General features: G+C 45.2%; 2 protein-coding genes across 6 annotated transcripts in view; one reads left to right on the top strand and one right to left on the bottom strand.

Annotated features, from left to right (window-relative positions):
* Positions 1 to 17,342, bottom strand: part of CLCN3 (chloride voltage-gated channel 3) — a 133,985-nt gene that overhangs the window by 99,326 nt on the left and 17,317 nt on the right. The window lies entirely within an intron of this gene.
* The window catches only part of NEK1 (NIMA related kinase 1), a 189,371-nt gene continuing 177,167 nt past the window's right edge, over positions 5,139 to 17,342 (top strand). For 2 of the 3 annotated variants that reach the window (XM_078852507.1, XM_073341591.1), the window contains exons 1-2: positions 5,139 to 5,215; positions 12,107 to 12,197. The gene's annotated coding sequence lies outside the window, so the exon portion shown is untranslated. The remainder of the gene's footprint in view (positions 5,216 to 12,106; positions 12,198 to 17,342) is intronic. The other variant, XM_073341592.1, reaches the window with a different exon arrangement.

The raw sequence follows: 17,342 nt of genomic DNA, 5'->3' as shown, positions 1-17,342 counted from the left end.
AAGAGAAAGGCATGCCGCTGCCCTCGCCAAGCTAGCCAGAACTCCCAGAAGGACGCCACGAAGCCCACATTCTCCAACAAGCTGTTGTTGAAATGCCAATAGGCCATCCCCGGCCTCTCTGCACAGAGAGAGGCTGTCACGGTGGCTAAATGATGATCAGAGAACGGGGCCGGCCGGATGCTGGAGGAGTGGGCCCGAGAAAGGTGGAAACGTGATAAATAGATGCGGTCCAACCGGGAGTGGCGCAACCAATGGGCCTCCACCCGGACAAAGGTGAACATCGAGATGTCGTCCGGGTGGTGGTTGCGCCAGACGTCCAGCAGGGAGTGATGTTCAGCTATCTCCTGGAGGACGTCCGCGGTGGCCGGGCACTGCTCGGTCCCTGAGCGGTCCCGCTCCTCAAGGGTGTTGTTAAAGGTCCCCGCCTAGGACCAGGCACTTGCAAGGATCCAAGCTGCCAAGGAAGGCGGACGCCTGCTGATAGAAATGCAGCTGCTTCGGGCCCAATGTCGGGGCATAGACATTGATGAGATTAACCATGAGCCCCTCCATGCGGGCCCGGAGGTGCAGCAGGCGACCTGGCACAACCTCGACGACCCCCAGCACCTCAGGCCCTGGGTCGGGGGAGAACAGGGTCACCACTCCAGCCATACGTACTGTGAGATGGCTAAAGTAGACCTTGTCCCCCCATTCCAACCGCCAGCTGTCTTTGGCAGCCAGATCCATATGGGTCTCCTGCAAGAAAACCATAGAGTACCCCCCCCCCCAAAAGGAAGGAGAGCACCTGGCACCTGATGAGACCCATCCTTCAGCCTTGGGTGTTCAGTGTTGCGATGATGATAGGTGCCATGAGGGGGGCTGGGTGGGATCCTCGCCGGCAGGGTTGCTCGCGGCACCCATCAGGCCACGCAACAAACCGTGACCTACCCCGTAGGTGAGTAAGGAGTCACGGAAGAGGCAGACCCGCTGGTAGGCTGCGGCGGCCTGCTTCCCGGTCCTTTTACCCTCCCCCCTGAGGGCCCTCGCGGCCCAGATGATTTGATGGAAATCCCCCCATCGCTGAAGAGTGAGCTGCACCTTATTACGGGAGACACGGACGTCTTCGAGGAACTCCCGCAGCTCTTCTTGCAGCGTCTGGGAGGCCGGGCTCACTGGCCCCCGGCTATCCTCTGGAGGGGCCTCTGACACAGCCCTACGGCCTACCGAGATGGGCAGGCAAGGGGTGGACCCCCGACGTGGTGCCCGATGGGCCGGTGCCACGTGGCCCGCCTCAAACCCCCGCTCAATTGGGGGCGGCGGAGGGAAAATAGCAGCCCCTGGTGGGTTGGGACAGGGAAATACAGAGGCCGCTCTCTGGGGCTATCCTCTGAGATTGAGGAGGTGACGGCTTCAGGGGCAGCAATGGCATCACGGGAGGTGGAGGGGATAAGGATGGGGTTGGCATCAGGGGCAGGGCAGGGATCAAGAGTAGGGGCAGGGCAGGGGTCAGAAGCGGGGCCTAGGTCCCAGTAGCTAGGAGACTGGGAGGTGGCCCCTTTCGGTCGGGCTCAGGGATCTGGGGAGGTGGGAAGGGGACCCCCAATGATGCCGGGTTCAGGCTCTATGGCCGGTGTAGTAGCCACAGCATCGGGAGGTGGAGAGTCTTCAGTGGGGTCCCCACCTGGGAAGGAGGTCGGTCGCTCCACACCTACAAGGGATACCCCATGAGGCTCGGGTCCCGGCCGCATGGCACTGGCCGTCACCTCAGTAGGCTTAGCAGCCGACAGCCAGGTGCCACCTGCGGTCAAACAGATGGAGGAGCCCAGGGGACCCTCCGAGGTGGGAGCAGAAGCAGCAGTCAGGGGGAGGAAGCACGGGGATAGGGGGGCTGGGGTGAGATCACTTAGATCGAGGCCCGCTGGCAGAGGGTCATCCTCCCCCTGGGAGACCGGAGTCAGACCCAGGGCCTCAATCTCCTCATAAATGGAGGGGAGATGGTCTTCCACCACCCCGGGGTTTTCCCCGCCAGCACCCGAAGCGACGGTCACCTCAGGGCTCACAGAGGCTTCAGATGGTAATGGGGTAGGAGGGGCTCCATCAGGGGCCTTGGAGGGAAGGGACTCCGGTGGAAGGTCGGTACTGCCCTCCGGTGCTGCCACATCTTCCCCAGCCAGAACCAGTGGATGGAACGCACCCGTGGGCAAAGCGGAAGGCTCAGCATTAGTGCCCCCCTTCCTTTTCTTCCGGGGAGCCTCCGCATCGGATGGGAAGAGCGGAGCTCGAGCCTTCCACTTGCCCCGCTTCCCCTGTACTAGTGCCCAGCCCTCCTTGGCATCATCTGGGGGCTGGCTAGCAGGGGTCGGGTCGGGGGGCAGGGGCGATGGCTCAGGGACTAGGGGAGGTAATGGTGGGGCAGCACAAGGGAGGGAAGATTCTCCCTGAGACAGGCCCTCTCCTATGCCCGGCAATATCCCCACCGCACCCTCCTCCACAGGCCCCGCCAGATTGCAAGCAGAGGAGGCGGGGCTCTCCCGCTCATCTGGGCATGCTGGGGGAAGGTGCCCCGTGGGCCCAAGCGGGAGTGGTGGTGGGCCAGGAAGGAGGAAGGGCAGCTCCTGGCACTGGGAGCGACAGCAATGATGGGGCTGGCACCCTGCCGGGGCTTTGGGGTCCCAGCTGCCCCTCTTTGCTGGGCCAGGAGGCAGTCCCTCTGGACATGCTCCATTGCCCGGCAGAGGTAGCACCGGGCCTCCCTCATAGAATAATGCACCCAGTAGGGGACCAAGAATGACCCCTTGAGCACCTCTCCATCATGCACTGCCGGCGGCAATTGAAGCTGCACTTGCCAGCAGAACGAGAGAATATGACAGGGATCGGGGTCTTTGCAGCCAAGTGGGAGAGGGCTCACAACAGAAATGGGTTTCCCCAGGGTAGAGAGGACAGGTAATAGTGCGGCATTGGGAAGGAAGGAAGGGACGGAGGTCAGGACCAGTCGGACGCCCAGGTCTTCCAGTCGGACGCCCAGGTCTTCCACCCCCACCAGCCTTCTTCCGGTGCCTACTGGGCGGCGGCGGGACGACGAACACCCCCCCACACACACCGCCTTCCTGGGCGGCAGCCTCTGATGCTAAGAACACAACCTTTCCGTACATTTTGGAGGTCACCACAATGGCCATGGGCCCCACCACCCTCATCAACGCCCGCACATAGGTCTCCACATGGGGCGAGGCAGGCACTAGGAGGACACCATGCTTCCTGATCAAGGTGGGGAAGGGGCCCCGGCCGCTATAGATGGTAGCGGAGGCGATGGGTGGGAGAAATGATGTAGTGACAGGCGGGGAGCTGCCACCACCTGGGTGTACGTCCTGGGGGCCAATGGAGGGGCACCTGCAGAGCTGGTGGAGGGAACAGCGGGGAGGGACACTGTGGCCGGTGGTGGGGCTGTGGCAGTGGGGGCAGCCCCGGCCATGGAGGGCTTGGTCTTTTTAGCGGGGCCCTTACCCTTCTTTTTACCCTGACTCATCCCACCGGCTGAGGGGGCTTCCCCAGAGTCGGAGGGGGCAAGGGACGTGGCAGCAGCGGAGGTCATCCCAGTGTCCGCCGGTGCCACAGCGGTGGCAGTAGCAAGTGGTTTGGCTGCGGCAGTGGAGGTAGAGGCTCGGGGGGGTGGGTGGGTGATGGGGCAGCAGGTGGGGGAGAGGTAGTGGGGTCTGCCGAAGGGGCTCCACTCACCGTGTCTCCTGCCATAAGAAGCAGGAAGGGAGGGGGAAAAATACCAGAGAGAGGAGGGGAAGAGGAAGCAGGTTGACCACTCCTCCCTGCTAGGCTGCAGGCAGGGGAGGAGGGTTCCAAAAGGGGTGGGGGCAATCAAGGGCTAAGGGTCAGTCACCGACACGGGGTGGGAGTCCGGCTCCTCTAGCTGCACTAGGGGAGGGAGGAATACAACAGCATGGGGGGGGTGCAGCAAAAAAGGGGTTCAAACTAAAATGGGGAGAGGCACAAGCACATGGGAGGGAGCATGGCTGCACTGAGCAAGGGGCTAACCAGGGCAGGGGGACCACGGGGCGGGGGGGAAAACTAGGCTGGAGGTAGTTCAGGGAAGGAGGTAGCTTCAGAGGCTGGGGCAGGGAAAACAAACAAAAGCTGAAGAGAGAAAGGGCAGGGCAGGCAAACAAACTGAAGCTAGTAAGGGGGAGCTGGGGCAAAGGGGGGGCAAAAGGCTGCAAGGGGCAAATGGGGCAGTTAGGAAGGGGCAAAGCTGTGCGTGTGGGGGTCAGTCCAAGGGCAGGGCATATGCATCCACGTGCGCTTGCACAAAAGCAGCTGACTGCTGCTTCTGGCCCAAATGGTGGTGAAAGGGCATGGCAAGCCAGGTGAGCAGCTGAGTCCCAGAGGCAGGAGCTGAAAGCAGATGGTAAGTGTCCACTGGGGGTGGTGGAGGGGGCAGCGATGGTGGTGGTGTTGGAGGTAAGGGGGGGGACACACAGATGGACTGGGGGCAGACTCCACACCACACCCCGTGTCCCCACAAACACAGTTAAAACCCCCACCACAAGAGCACAGTTCAAAAGTTACTCAGTCTTAAGGCCCCCTCCACAGTGGTCTGCAGAGTCCCTATGCGCTCCCACAGCAGCAGATGGTTCTCTTCTCCTCCTCCTCTGGGTTCCAGCAGCTCCTCATCAGCAAACACAGCAGCAGCTCCAGTAGCAGTCTGGTGGCCAGGCAGGCAGAAATGACCCCTCACAGGTGATGGTGGTGTCCGCAGCAGCAACTGCCAGGGCTGAGGTCCCTCACTCCCTTCCTCTGGGGAGTGGGCCAACAGGCCCCTCCAAGGGGCTGTTGCTAGAGTAGCAGTAACCAGGGGGGTCCTACAGTTAGCCAGGAACCAGGTAGCCAGGGACGGTCTGGCCCAGCCAAGGGAGCAGCTGTCTCCCTCTAGGCCAGTTAGGTACAGCAGAGTAGCAATTATACTAGCCACTGGCTTAGTAGTTTTCTGTTCCCTGACTGACCAGGGCAGGGGCTGCTCCAGGCTAATGAGAACACCTGATGCCAATTAACCTGCAAAGAGTCAGGTGAGGCCATTAAGTTAATGTGAACACCTGACTCTAATTAAGGCCCTTCTGATACTATAAAAGGGCTCACTGCATTCAGACTGAAAGGAGCTAAGGGAGAGGAAGTGTGGTTGAAAGGCTGAGTAATGAAGACATCCTCAAGCTATCAATAAGGGAACCCTCAGGTAAGAATGAAAAAGAGAAAAGTAGGAGAGCTGTGGGGATTAGCCCTTGCTCAGTGTGCCCATGCTCCCTCTCATGTGCTTGTGCCTCTCTCCATTTTAGTCTGAACCCCTTTTTTGCTGCTACCTGCCCCCAATGCTGTTGTATTCCACCCTCCCCTAGTGCAACAAAAACTATTAGGGGGCTGGAACACATGAGTTATGAGGAGAGGCTGAGGGAACTGGGGATGGTTAGTCTATGGAAGGGAAGAATGAGGGGGGATTTGATAGCTGTTTTCAACTACCTGAAAGGGGGTTCCAAAGAGGATGGCTCTAGACTGTTCTCAGTGGTAGCAGATGACAGAACAAGGAATAATGGTCTCAAGTTGCAGTGGGGGAGATTTAGGTTGGATATTAGGAAAAACTCTTTCACTAGGAGGGTGGTGAAGCCCTGGAATGGATTACCTAGGCAGGTGGTGGAATCTCCTTCCTTAGAGGTTCTCAAGGTCAGGCTTGACAAAGCCCTGGCTGGGATGATTTAGTTGGGGATTGGCCCTGCTTTGAGCAGGGGGCTGGACTAGATAACCTCCTGAGGTCCCTTCTAACCCTGATTTTATGACTGTACTAGTGTGTTTCCCTTGCATACCTTTATAAGCTGTTGAGCATTACTTATTTATTGCATCATTATTCTGTGCCCCAGTTTATCAATTGACTTTGACCATCTGCCTTAAGAAGGGCTTTCCTAACATATTGAGCTGGAAAAAAGACTGAAGTCTGTCTCCATCTAGTGCCTTTTTCCTGTATCCATTGCAATAGCAGCTGCATGTGGCACCTCAGCTCCATTCACAAGAACAGGCAGGAAATTTCCTTCAACTGTTAACCAACAGAAGCTCTTTTGTAATGACTAGTTCAACATTCTACCTCTCAGATACAGCAGATACTTTTACAATACATTTGAATTTCTTGGGTTTCTAGTCATCTCACTCAGAACACATGTTATGCACAAACTTTTTATTGACATGCACACTTGTTTTTGGGAAAGTTCAACACCACTTTCATGATAGAGGACAATGTGTATTTACCTTAGACCCATGGAGGAACAGCTAGTGTTTGAACTACTTTTAATTATGAATTTTTATTTCTAGTGTTGCCAACTCATGAATTTATTATGGCAATTTTGGCCCAGAGGCAGGCAGTGTGGGGTTTAAACAAATGGCTCTAGTGTTACACAATTTCAGACTCACCAAAGTGAAAAACCCTCTTAAGGCTGCTTCTCCACTTTTGCCTATTCTATATAAGTTCTTATTTTGCCCTCTTCACTGTGGTATGACTTTCTTCCAGTACTACATTAAGCAACATAAGCCATCTATGACAGATGTTAGTCCTCAGTCATCCTCCTCCCAGGGAAGAATTACTTACACTGTGCAGTGGTGGTTTGGGGTCCCCACCCCACACGGGGAGCTATTCATACACACATGCTTCTGACACAAACGTAACAGCCAGGTCATAGAAACATGCCTGCAGCTTGGAGCCAAAGGCAGTGAGGCATATGATAGCTCTTAGCTCCTGAAGAAGTTTCTTCTTGAAGTATAGCCAATCACCGCTATTACAGGAAACAAGCAGAGCTCTCCACTACCCCTCAGGGATTGACCAAAGTTTTTGGGTGGGGAGGAGGTGAGAGAAAACTGAGCACCCAGTACTATCTGCAGAAGGTGGGAGGGGAGAGGATGAAGCAGAAAGAGCCAAGCAGCTCAGGTTAGCTCTGTACTCCCTTTCTTCATGTGGAAAAATGGGTCTGCGCCTCTCTGTTCCCATAGTCTCTCCATGCAACACCAGGATTGATAAGGAAGAGAAGAGGACTACTTGTCACATTTAAACAAAACGTATGGATACTAAAGGATGGAAACTGACTCCTAATTTAGTCCTGGCAATCAGGAGACCAAAGTGAACCAAGCTCACCACCTCCTAGAATCTAGTGCTATGTTTTTCTTCCCTTAATATACAATCACTTTTCTTTTCACTCTAAGATATGAAGCAAAATTCCATTTTGCAGAGGCTCAGATCTTGCTGTATCAGGAGACAATGTAAGGGAAGATTAATGTGATAATTCAGTTCAGGATATGAATGTCACTTCAACAGAATGAGGCTATTTATTCCAATTATAAGAATGACCAAAGGAGTAACTCCTACAATAGAATACTTTATCTAATTCTCATCCCTTACAGAAACCAGTCGAGAAATTTTTCAGTCCAGTCATTTTGGGGATAAAAAATTATGCATATATGCAGCATACATGAATAATTTGCATATAACGCGTTTCATCATATTTCAAAGTGGTTAAATATCCCCATTTTACAGAGAGGGAAAATAAGAGGCCAGATACCTTATTTTATCACACAGTGAATCAGATTTTAAGATCAGAAGGGATTGCTATGCAGGGTGGATAAAAATCAGTGATTTTTTTTAAACTCTTTATTTAAAATCAGGTTTTTTAATCTTTTTGAGGACAAAACCAATCTAAAGATATCTTTGAGCTATAATGTATCTTAATTAAAACTATCTCATCATGGAATAGGGATTATTAATTCTATAGTATGAGACAATATATTCATGTAATGTTTAAGAAACATTTTGTAAATGAGTTTCAATAGTTCATGGATTAGGGACCTAATCTTACGGCGTTCCAGGGGCTTCTGTATAGATTATTTAGGTTAATCTTTCCATCTACCCAATGGGACTCAGTCTAGAAGATACAATCAGAGATGCTTAGTTTGCAGTTCTCAAACCGTGGACTTGTGTTCCAGAGGTAACATGCTTGTTAACAGCAAAATTGTTTATAAATATAGAGGTGAGAAATAACAGACCAACTCTATTGTCCCTCTGCAAATTTGTGTACACAGTCAATCCTTTACCTCTCTAAAAGTGTAAAGTTTCAAAAAGTTCAATGACTAGAAGATTGTTGGGGGCAGAATAGATCTGGACAAGGAGAAGAAACCTGGCGATAAATGTGAGAAGAAAGGGACATGTGCTTGTTTTGTTAAATTATGTATTTGCTACTGAAGGAAAAAAATGCAGAATACATAATGGTATTGTTTTATTTAACTAAAACAATACCATTTAAATGTCTGTCTGGTGATGTTCTCCAAATACAGCATGGAAAGAAAATCCTCCAAATATTAATGATTAACCTTTGATCTGGAGATCTTTCACCTCCCAAGGACTTCATAAATAGCTGCTTCAATTACCTTTGGTCAATGAAATAACCAAACAATCATTTTTCTGATATAGCTTTAAAACTGAAAAGTTTTCAAAATAAATCGCTGTTTGAAAATGTATAGTGTACCTTCTAAAAATGAAACCTACATCTGAGTTGTGAAGAATATGTATTAAGGTTATAACAACCAACAAGAATGCACTTTTATGTAGAAAATTCCTGATTAAACCAAGTCTGACTAGTGACTTAAATCAATTTGAATCAAATCCACCCTGTCACTAGGCTCAGTTAGCCTGACCTTTTGCTTTGCACAGCCTAGTGAATCTTACCTGTAACTTCTGCATCAAGCTCCTGATTTCTTTTCCAATTATTGCATATTTTTGAGAGATCCTGTCTTGATCTAAGTACTGCAAGCGATGGAGAATCTACCACACCTCTAGGTATATTTGTTTCAAATGTGTACCTTATTTTTAGTCCTGAGTTTATCAACTCTCAGCTTAATAGATTCCATTGTGAGAAGGGATCACTGTAATCATTTACTCTGATCTCCTATATAGTACAGGGCATAGAACTTCCCAAACATAAATCCTGTTACAACTATAGCATCTCTCTTGAAAAGCATCCAATTTTGATTTAAAAATTCCTGGTGAAAGAACCTATCACAGCCTTTGTTAAATTGTTCCACTGGTTAATTACCCTCACCATTAAAAAGTTAAACTTTTATTTCCGTTAAAGGTTTACCTTATTTCCACTCTGAAAGTCTAACTTCAACTTCCAACCATGGATCTTGTCATACCTTTGCCTGTTACAGAAGACCCTACCATCAATTACTCATTATGCCTATTTCTCTGTTAGATAAAGAACCATCTACTTTCAGAAATCTCCTCCCCACAGAGGTACGCAGACACCATGATCAAGTTCTCTTAACATTCTCTTGGATGAACTGAACAGATTGAGCTTCTTAAGTCTCACTGTATGGCATGTTCTCCGGACCTCATTCTTCTGTATTTGTTCTGAACCCATTCAAATTTTTCTACGTTCTTTTTGATGTATGGACACCAGAACCAGATATAGTAATGATCTTGTATAGAAAGGTAATACCACCACCCTAACCCTAGTTAATATTCCCCTGCTTATACAGCCAAGGATTATATTAACCCTCTTAGCTACTGCATTGCACTGGAGCTCATTTTCAATTGGCTAGCTACCGTGACTCAATCCTTTCCAGTGTCAGTGCATTCTAGGATACTCCCTGTGACCTACATTCTTTGTTCCCTCATGGGTTTTTTATTAGAGCCAAATACAAGATCATGCATGTTGCTCAAATCAGCCCACCTTACCAAGTGATCTAGATTGCCTGTACAAGTAACTTGCCCCCATCATTATTTACTTCTCTAACAATTTGTATCATCTGCAAATTTTTCCAACACTGATTTTATATTTTTTCCAGATCATTGATAAAGATATTGAACAGCATTGGGCCAAGACAGATTGCCATAGGATCCCATTAAAAATACTCCCATCAGATGACAATTCACAATTATTACTTGTGCTGTATCAGATAACCTGTTTCTAATCCATTCAATATGGACTTCACTGATTTTTGTAGAGCACTTTTTTTTAATGCCATACAGGAATACGTATATTATGTCAGTTACATTTAACAACCAACCTTGAGATCTGATCAAAAAGCTACATCAAGTTTGATGTCTATTAATGATCCATTAAACCATGCTGAATGGCATTAATTATGCTTCCATTCTTTAATTTTTCCACTGATTCACATATTAGCCTTCCCATTACTTTATGTAGAACTGATGTCAGCTAAGATCTATAGTTACCCAGGTCATTCCATTTACTCTTTTTAAATATTGGGAAAATTAACTTTTTCCCTCCTACTCTTCTGGAATTTCCTCAGTGTTTCAAGATGTTTAAAATAAACAATAGTTGACAAAGCTGCTCTGCAAAGGGTTTTTTTAAAATACTCTTGTGTACAAATTACTCAAGGCAGAAATTATTTTTAAAAAAGGGCTACACATGGCCTTTCTCCACTTCTTATAGAAAAAGGTTTCAGGAGATACAGAATAAGGAGATGATTTATACAAAAGTGGTGACTCATCTGGGGGATTACCTCCTCAAAAGGGCCAAAAGTCAGAATAATTACCTTAGACAGGTTCTATGAAATGGTTTGGTTGGGAAAGTTTTACAATTTGTGTTTACATGACCTTAAAACAAGATTAATGGATAAGCTGCCAGGAGACCATTGGAGGCTGATGAATATGTGGCTAGCAAGTTTGATTCTAAGAAGCATAAGGGAGGCACCTATGTGCTCCCCCCCCCCCATATATGAAAGACAGGTTGCTCACCCCAGAATGGTTTTACCAATCTCATCAGGAAAGAGACCACCTCAGAAGGACCCTAGGAACAGTGGGAAGAAGTGGTGTTACATCTACCAGACCAGGCCATAGCACTAGAACATTATTGGATGGACTGGGCATCCAATAATGAAGTGTTGGATGCCCCTCCAGAACCATGCACAAGTTTATAGAGTTAACTGTGTTTCTGCTTGTCAAGGTTCCTTCCCCACACTGAACTCTAGGGTACAGATGTGGGGACCTGCATGAAAAAAACCCTAAGCTTATTTTTACCAGCTTAGGTTAAAACTTCCCCAAGGTAAAAACTATTTTACCTTTTTTGTCCTTGGACTTTACTGCTGCCACCACCAAGCATCTAACAAATACATAATCGGGAAAGAGCCCACTTGGAAACTTCTTTCCTCCCAAACCCTACACCCCCTTTCCTGGGGAAGGCTTGAAAAAAATCCTCACCAATTTGCATAGGTGAACACAGACCCAAATCCTTGGATCTTAAGAACAGTGAAAAAGCAATCAGGTTCTTAAAAGAAGAATTTTAATAGAAGTAAAAGAATCACCTCTGTAAAATCAGGATGGTAAATACCTTACAGGGTAATCAGATTCAAAACATAGAGAATCCCTCTAGGTAAAACCTTAAGTTACAAAAAGACACAAACAGGAATATACATTCCCTTCAGCACAGCTTTTTATCAGCCATTTAAACAAAACAGAATCTAACACATATCTAGCTAGATTACTTACTAAGTTCTAAGACTCCATTCCTTTTCTGTCCCTGGCAAAAGCATCACACAGTCAGAGCACCTTTGTTTCTCCCTCCTCCAGCTTTGAAAGTATCTTGTCTCCTCATTGGTCATTTTGGTCAGGTGCCAGCGAGGTTATCCTAGCTTCTTAACCCTTTACAGGTGAAAGGGTTTTTCCTCTGGCCAGGAGGGATTTAAAGGTGTTTACCCTTCCCTTTATATTTGACACCTCCCTCCACATGCTGAGAGAGTTACACAGCCATTTTTCCTGAGGCACATGTTGTACAGGATTTGCAGAGTTCACTCAGCCACCTATACACACAGAAACAGTAGATCCCCAAAATGGAGGCAGAAGGCAGAAGTTAAAGGGTAGATATTCCAGGAAGCACTATTCTCGGGAGGGTAAGATATAAGCCTCTGACACAAACTATCAAAATCAGAATAAAAGAATGAGGGACTCAGGCTACACCAATTTTTCCTGAATATTCTAATGAGAGGTGAGGGGCAGGAGAAGAGACCACAAACAACACACATAAGGACGTTTAGTTACTGATTAGCGCAGCCCTTACTTGTTTTGTACCTACAGGGAGAAGATCAGGCATATCTAGACCTGAAGAAGAGCTCTGTGTAAGCTCAGAAGCTTGGCTCTTTCACAACAGAAGTTGATTCAATAAAAGGTATTGCCTCACCCCACCTTGTCTCCCTAGAGATAACTAGGTTATGCATTCAGTTTCCACTAGAAAGTCTTCGATTGCTGACTTCTGTAAAGCACAGGACTAAAGGCATCTTTCATCTGTAGGTTTTGAATAAGAATGGCAACAATTTAGAAAAGAGAGGTCAGGCAGCAGCAAAGATTTACTGATTATCTGAGTTAGCTAATAGGTCTCTCTACAGAGTGATGTGGACTACACCAGCCTCGGGAGAATGAGTCCTGCTTATGCCAACATCCATTCCTATGAACTCCATAGCAAAGGTTCCCAGGATTGCTCAATACCTGTGTCCTCCATATAAGGGTATACAGCAGAAAGAAAGCCAAACTGATACAGGGAAACTGGCCCTTTCTTGGAAAATAAATCTTTTACAAAACAAGAAGTTCACAAATTGCACAGCAGTGCTCAAATTAATATTCACTCAGGTCTTTGACAATTTCAGCTCTGTATTTTGTGTTTTTGCCTCTGTGCAGCCTATCTACAAACTTTAATAATAGAGCTCAGCACAGCTGAATAAAATGGCAGCTTATTCCCCAAGCCATCAAAAATGCAAAACTTGGCAAAGGCAGTAACTAGTCAGCACAACTGAATACAACAAACTTAGTATTACAGCTTAAAAACTACTGAAAGTTAAGAGTGGCAGCTATGATGCAGACCTCTTTCCCCTCATTGCAGTGCACATTCCCTCCAAAGCCTATAAGAGACCTCCCTCTGAAACTTTCAGATGAAAGAAGGCTAAAACAGACAATGTTTAGAATATCTCCGATATAAACATGAACATTTTAATTTTAATTGTGTACACACACTTCAGTAAAAGATGAATTATAGATATTTGCTGAAAATCTGGAAAATACCAGGATTCTAAGGGAATGTCTACACTGCAATTGGAGGTGCAACTGCAGCATATGTAGACACAGATTAAAGCTAGTTTTAATCTATTTAGTTCAGGTATCAATAGCAGTGAAGCCACGGCAGCATAGGCCTCAATCTGGGCTGTATAAAGATCCTGCGTATATAATCACATTCTTTCTTCACCCTGAAATCCATGCTTTGGTGCCTTCGCTGTTATTGATTCCCATACTAGCTTTAATCTAGTTAGCTTGGAATGCAGTCAAACCTCCCATAACTGTGCAGACATATCTTAAAAGTTAAGATTCTTACCAGTTAAAATGAATGTTCTTAACACCATATTTGCTTGATAACAAATGCACTAATTGATGTGGTCAAGCAATTTCAGTTATGACCCTGGGATCTGACGACATAACTTTGCAACAGTAAACAAACAATTTTCCATAAAAAAACATCTAGACAGAATTCCCAACCAGTTCTACTTATCCAATCAAGGAGCTGTCTGGATTAAACAGACATCCTTTCCACTGTATTAAACACAGAAGGGAACCGTATAAAGAGCTGTAATAGTTTAGTACCTCACCCAAGATAGTCAGTGTCAATGGGAAAAAGTGGAGTAGTCAACATCATACATGGGAGGTAAACAAAGCATCCTCCTTTCCCCTTACCAACACAGCCAGCTGCATCATTATTCCAGTCAGGCGACGCAGGAACATTTACTGTTCCCCCAGCTCTTACCAGATACCAAGAAAATGCTCTTTAAGGCTTGACTCTGCTTCCTTTACTCACGCTGAGCAGCATCAGCGATTTCAGCAGAACTGATTGCAAAGTTAGGTTCTACTAAATGTAAAAAGGGTGGCAGAATTGCATTTGTATTTATCTGAGTCAGACATGAAGAATGTCAGACTCAGTCTGATTAAAACAAGTAAATGATCTGGCATACAGTGGTAATGCTGTGCTACTATAATGTTAGGAGTCATATGATTTGGAGCACAACTTTCAGGATACATGGCAGAGCCCATGTGTTTTGCCTGACATTTGAGAAGAGTTAAGGGAGGCTAGCGTACTCCCTTGTATGTTGGAGTTATTTGCATTCACAGCTTCTGTTTCTTCAAGGGGTGAGTTGACTGAAATTTTGTATTTTGTTTTATAGTTTTAAATAATTGGTAGGGCACTAAGTTTGTGCATGGACACTTTTTATAGCTCAGACGAAGAGGGAAAAAACGTTATCCTGAAAAGCCTTCTCCAGACATGAGCCACTGAGAACTCCTATGCCAAGTTGCTCAAAAGATCAAGTAGATATGAGTGGTACATAGTGTAACATCATAAGAAAACACATCACTTATGTACAACATCCAGTAAGGAAAGGACAATAGCTGTAACAATATTGAATTAAACACAACAGTAAATTTATTGTTTAAATGTTTTAAGAGATTATAATTTTAAGCCTTGACACATCAAATTAAACCTAAATCAATACAAAACAGGTTTATTTTTAAAAGAAATGTTAGAATTTAAGTAACAAAATGAAGTCCAATTTAAATCACTTTTTTTTGAAAAAATGTTTATCCACCTTGTTAACGACTGCCACTAGTAACAGGAAATTGCCACCTGTCATTTGCACTTGATGACAAAAAACATCAAGACAACTTTTCATACCATTTACACCATTTAGTAAAGGGGGAATACAGCTGTGTTCCCCATATAATTTGACCTGACTTGTTCTAAAACACACACAGCAACACGTAACATTATGGAAAATATCAGGCAACTTTCAGTATAGAAGAGGAGACAAAATACTGTTAATTTAAAAGTAAATTAAAAAAAATCATTACAGATCCATTAAGTTCTACTTAAAAGAAATGAGAGCGTCCTGCAGAAAAAAAGGATGTGCAATAAGACAGCATCTAAGTACATACTCTAGATTGGAAAATTATACAGGGAAGTTCAGAAATAAATAAGTAAAAGAAAAAAGTTTACCTTTGTGGTATAATGCACACAATTAAATATCCACAAAACATGAAATGCAATCTGGTATTTTTCACATGTTATAACTTTAAGCAGAAGCTAGTACACAGACCTAAATTATAGATTCCATATTGCATTCTCTTAAGACTACATTTCTCTCAGACATGAAACATACTGAACTTGAGTTAAAAAAGGCTAAAGGGCACAGAATAGTGAAAAATACTGAATGGTACATACCAATATTGAATTGGAATTTTACCTCTATATTGAACTTTCTTGTCCTCTTGAAAGCAGTTACCACTAAATACTCTGAGGGTACTTTTTATGCACTCACTCAGCATTTAAAATTCTGAAAAAGCCACTAGCCTACTTGTGCTCCAAATCATATGACTCCTAAAGTTAGTAGAACTGTAGTGCCATTATAGTTAAGGAGAAGTTACACTTTGAAAATTTTCAGAAGTGCTAAAGTTACTTACGAGCCAAAGGCCCACTTTCAAAACTGACTTCAGCATTTGGGATTGTAAATCTCACTGAAAGTCAATAGAACTTGGTCTTGTTTACATACACAAATTGTACTACTTTAACTATATTAGTTTAGTTAAGGAGCACGACCCAATTAGCACAGATAATCATCTCAGCGTAAGAGTGCTTATACCTATATACTGAATTCCTGTACAGCCGGGGTTCCCAAACTTGGTTCGTGGCTTGTTCAGGGTAAGCCCCTGGTGAGCTGAGACACTTTGTTTACCTGAGCATCCACAGGTACGGCCGCTCACAGCTCCCAGTGGCCGTGGTTCGCTGTTCCCAGCCAATGGGAGCTGCAGCACCTACCCTGAACAGGCTGCAAACCAAATTTGGGAACCCCTGCTGTACAGGAAGAGGAATTAGCCATACTGGTATAAGATACCTATACCATTATAACTGCATTCACATGAGTGATAATACCAACACAAAAATATGTTTACACCAATCGATAGGCTCCTTTGGAAATTCTACCTTCTCTTACCTATCTGATATGGGAGTCAGTAGCTTTGCAGGGTCAAAATAAATGTGGTTAAAACTCCAGCACACACATTCTCATCTTGGAAATTTGTAAACAAAGTTTCCACCTACTTGGCTATTTAAATCCAGTAAAGGGGGAGGGGAGAGAAGATTCCCTCACAACCCCACAAAACTCTAACTTAATTTTTTAAGTTCCTTTGAATCCTTAATAAATAAATATGCATGAAATCTCACTAATCAAATGTGTTTAGGTTTTATGCTCTTTAACAGTAGGATATGGGTAAAATCCACAAAGCAACAGTTCCTCTGGCTAAATCAGATTAGAGATACACACAAGGCATAATCCCTATGGCTTGAAATGAATCTTAAAGGGTGTACTACCAAGTGGGGGAAAAAACCCTTGTAAGTTTAATATACTGTGTAAGACCCATCTAGAAACTCAAAAAACCCTCTGCATCAGCTAGCTGGACATCTTTATTCAGTGTCAGCTTTAAGAAACAGACAGATCAATGTTTTAATTGATCAATTTCTGTTTAAGAAATGGCATATAAACCAACAGCACTTATCCTTTTTACTTTCTTAGTTTCACAAGTACCATTAATGATGGTGAAAAATCTGAGAATAAGGTTAATTGGTTAATTTGTACTCCCTCTTGGCAGCTGGATGCCTATGCAGCAATGAAATTAACAGTGGCTATTTAGAAACTATATATATTTTGATAGTGAAATGTAACTTTTTTTAAGTAATTGAATTCCCACCAGATAATTATACAATGTAACATGCCTTTTTAAAAAATTATATTAAAGAACAAGCACCCCACCCACAAATCCTGACGTAAAAAGTAACAGCTAAATTCATGTAAACGGAAGTTAACTGCTAGACACATTTGTAATGATAAATGTTTAGTGATTTTTGAAAGCAACAATAGGTGATTCAGCCAGCTTTCAAAAAAAAATTGGAAACTAAACCCAGACCTTTCACCCTTAGTGTTAAAGAGGTATGAATTCAGAAATTGTAAACATGCGTGACTTATGACTGAGGCAACTTCCTGTTCAAGAGGCATTTTGCTTTCCCCATATAAGGCTGAATCAGGTAGATGGCAAGTATTGTCTTCATACATCTTGTGGATACATAGGGGACCTCTAAAAATGGAAAGGGAGAATGTGGCAGAAGGCCTGGGGATGACCATCTTTTAAAGAGCAGAACTTCAGGCGTTGCTATCCAAGAGGTAAAATGGATATTTTAAAGGGACAGAATGAGAGCAGCCCAGAGAGATCATGGAATGGAATTCAA

The sequence above is a fragment of the Lepidochelys kempii genome, chromosome 4 (assembly GCF_965140285.1).
Source record: "Lepidochelys kempii isolate rLepKem1 chromosome 4, rLepKem1.hap1, whole genome shotgun sequence".
Lineage (NCBI taxonomy): Eukaryota > Metazoa > Chordata > Testudines > Cheloniidae > Lepidochelys > Lepidochelys kempii.
Note: the sequence above shows the minus strand (reverse complement) of the source record. Positions and strands in the feature narration are given on the sequence as shown.